We start from the raw sequence: 4,046 nt of genomic DNA on the forward strand, positions 1-4,046 counted from the left end.
TCCCCTCCCCTCCCCTTCTCCTCCTCCTCCTCTTCTTCTTCTTCTTCTTCTTCTTTCGTCTTCTTCTTTTCTTCCTCTCTCTCTCTCCCCCTCCCTCCCTCCCTCTCTCTCTCCCTCCATCTTTCTCTGTCTCTACTACCCCCTCAACTCCCCTCCCCATGCCATAAATAAACTCTATTCTATACTATAGATGGTATGGCTGATACCTCAGGGGAAAGGGATGCCTCCGCATGGGCCTGCAGAGGCACCGCCTTCTCCTCCTCCAAACATATCCCTGGCTTCTGTTTTGGTTTTATAAAACACAACAGCCAGTGCAGTCCTTCCACCTGGGTGGAGGCAATTGTGTCCTGGACGCTCGTGCCTACCTTGTGTTATCTATGGCTATTTGCAGATGCTCACAGGAACCAGTCCTCGGTCCCCTGGATAGATGACCCATGATCACAAGGGTCAAAAGAGTGACTCAGGAAGAACAAGCCATTCTTCTGCCACCCTCTAGAGCCCACACAGCCCAGCCAAATCTGTAAGTGGCAGTTCAGGGAGCTTGACAACACAAGACTCCCCAAGGACAGCCGGGAGACTCTTTCCCATGGTGTCCTGTGGACTGGGATGTCTACAGGAAGAGAGAAAAGTCAAAAGCGGTCTCTTGAATTAGGATGAGATGAAAACCAAGGACACCTGAATACAACAGGACAATTTGAGAGTCTACAATTTTAATGAGCAAGCTGGACCCCAAATCCTTTACCATCTGGGTAATTTATTGAGACTTGATATGGGGATCACATCTCACTGTGCCTCTTCCATATCTAGTAGACCTCTGTGAGGTTTTTCTATAACTGTAGGCCTCTGTGAGGTTTCTAGGCCAGCTTTTATGGAGCTGCAAATTCAAAATTATTATGAGATGGAATGTTTGAATCAAATATGTCACTAGGAACACACTGATTACATAGAGAAGGATAAGACAACCAGCTGCCAGGTTCAAAGGATGTCTCCCCAAATTCTGGGTGTTAGGCAAAAGCCAGCAATCTTCAGGAATCTGTGAAGCTGGTTCCTCTCTACCAAAAGGAGCCATTTCCCATACCAGTGGCAGAGGGAACAAATGGCTCTCTGTGGTGCCTATTAGCACACCACAGCACACTGGCCTCCAGGCTCCCTCAGTGTCACAAGTGGACACAAGGTTTAGAGTCCAGGCTAGCATTCCAGCCCTTCTCTCACCTCCTCCCCTCCCTTACTTAATCCCCTCCTTTCTGGGCTCCCCTTCCCCCAGCTACTCATCCTTCTCATAACCCTGCTATGTTAGCAATGAGCAACCATGCTCTCTCTCTCTCTCTCTCTCTCTCTCTCTCTCTCTCTCTCTCTCTCTCTCTCTCCTCACTTCTCTCTTCCTCTTCCCTCTATCTCTCTACTCTGCTCCCCTGCCCAGGTCCATTCTGCTGGCCATGTTTCATTTACTGCTTTCTTGCTCTGCTGTAGACCCTCCACCCTCTGGCTGATCTCTCTCCCCTTCCCAATGGACGATGGAGTGGCTTTGCCAGCAGTCTATACACCAACCACTGGGAATAGGGTGAGAAAAGGAAGATAGACAAAAGGGGCCTCCCTCAGGTGTCACTTGCTCCTTCTCACCCACGGCTTTGGAATCTTCCTTTGCAGCCATTGGGCTGTTATTTTAGTAACTTTCCTCTTTGTGGCAAATGACCTGACCTAAGAAATTCAAGGGAGAAAGGGCGTATTTTCCCTCCTGGTTTGAGGTTATAATCCATCTTGGTGGAGTTGGTGGGTGGTGGGTGCTTGAAGCAGCTGCTCATGTTGTAAAGAAGCACAAAGCAAAATATGGTAAGTACTCAGCTCATTTGCTCTATTTATACCTTCCGGGAGCACAACCGAGAGAATGGTGCCACCCACAACAGGACTTCCACCTCAATTAATTCAAGATAATCCCCCAGAGACATGCTCAGAGGTCCGTCTCCCAGGTGGATCTCATCTAACTCTCAGTTGAGATTAACTATCACAGATGTCAACCTGTAGCCTCATGATCATCAGGTGACTGCTCACATGGTGGCATTGCATCTGGATCCACGACTAAAGGCAAGCTGATGGGAAGGGATGTCCCCAGCTGAGCATCTTCTATCAGAGGCAGTGGCTTATTAAGAAACCACTCATCTCATTGTTCAACAGTCCCATAGAAAAGGAGACTTACAGAAAGTTAGCCTGTCTTCGGCCATGGCTGAGAGCCTGGCATCCTTTTCTTCATACTGCAGTGTGGCTTGATACATAGCTAGACAACAGAGTGTTGGGCATTCTTGCAATACCTTAGCAGTGCTGACATTTGCAGCATGGTACTAAGGAAGCTAAAGTTTGAATGTAACCACTTTATTTAAAGGGTTTTTTTTTTCTTTAATTTAAATGATACTGAGTTAAAGTGAACATGATTTTGTTGACCATGTTCATGAATTATAGATGCAACATGCATTGGTAGGCTCACGTGATGGTCTGATGTGATACTTCATTTCATCCATTTACATAATCCTGGTCTGTACGCATTTGCATAAACAACAACAACAAACTCCTGTCTTGCTCTGATTGAAGGATTTCCAAGACTGCTGTCTGCTCCTGAACTTTGTTTTAAGTATGCGTATCCTTTGCTTGTATTTTGTATTAAGAAATAAGGAAAAGAACCCCTTATTGTTGAGCATGTTGGTATTNTCCCCTTTATTTTTTTTTCTCTTGGGGACATTATGAAGCAAGTTATTCTTTTTCTGTATCTTTTTCTTTTCTTTTGTAAACCTTTTGGTTTGTTTTGTTTAAAAATGGCTTTATAAAAGGGCTTTTGTAAAAAAAAAGAAAAAAGAAAAGAAAAGGAGACTTAGTAACTAGGAGAGAAACTTGAGAAATTGTAGTGTCTGTGGTGGAAGAAGCAAGGGAGAAGGAAGGGGAGAGGTGTTGGTAACCAGTGGAGAAGCCCTGTGGCTACGTGTGTGTTTTAAAATCCTTATTCTGTGTATGGAGTGGAGGAAAGACTAGGAGACAGACAGACACCCTGGTAGACAGACAGAGAGAGGGGCCATGGATAGGCAATAAAGATTGTGAGCTTCAGGGTGGCCAGCTTCTCCGTCACCCTCCTAAGCTGAGACAAAGGCCTGGCAGCTTGAACAAAAGCCTTGTAGGCTTTTGGCTCTCACCAGCAAGCCCACTGCTGATGGACTGGCCGACCCTGTTCAAGGGCTAGGTCAGAACAAGCTTGCACACAGTTGTAAGTCAGCCTCCTGTCTTTCCTCAAACTGAACAAACTTAAATTAGGGGAAGGAGATGTTAAAACCCCAGGCCACGAGAAGAGCTGGATCTTTTTGACTTTTGAGTTCCCTGCTCTGCTTTTGCTGAGGGTCTTTTTCTCTGTGTGTGTCTGTGGCATGCCTGTGTTTTACGCCCAGAATCTTCAGTCACTGATTCTGTCTGCTCCTGTTTGCTATACCCAAGATTTCTCTGCGGATACCTGTTGTGCTTCAGATTTTGTGTGTGGTTGTATGTATGTCTTTTAATCCTTTGACTGAACCATTTCTTCACTGGGTACAAGAGGCTGAGGTACAGAGGCTGAGATACTGAGACTGAGGTACAAGAGACTGAGGTACAGAGGCTGAAGTACAGAGGCTGAGGTATAAGAGACTGAGGTACAAGAGACTGAGGTACAAGAGGCTGAGGTATAAGAGGCTGAGTTACAAGAGGATGAGGTACAGAGGCTGAGGTATAAGAGACTGAGGTACAAGAGGCTGAGGTATAAGAGGCTGAGGTACAAGAGGATGAGGTACAGAGGCTGAGGTACAGAGGCTGAGGTACAAGAGGCTGAGGTACAAGAGGCTGAGGTACAAGAGGCTGAGGTACAAGAGGCTGAGGTACAGAGGCTGAGGTACAAGAGGCTGAGGTACAGAGCCTGAAGTACAGAGGCTGAGGTACAAGAGACTGAGGTACAAGAGACTGAGGTACAAGAGGCTGAGGTACAGAGGCTGAGGTACAGAGGCTGAGGTACAAGAGGATGAGGTACAGAGGCTGAAGTA

This window comes from Mus caroli, chromosome 17 (assembly GCF_900094665.2).
Source record: "Mus caroli chromosome 17, CAROLI_EIJ_v1.1, whole genome shotgun sequence".
Lineage (NCBI taxonomy): Eukaryota > Metazoa > Chordata > Mammalia > Rodentia > Muridae > Mus > Mus caroli.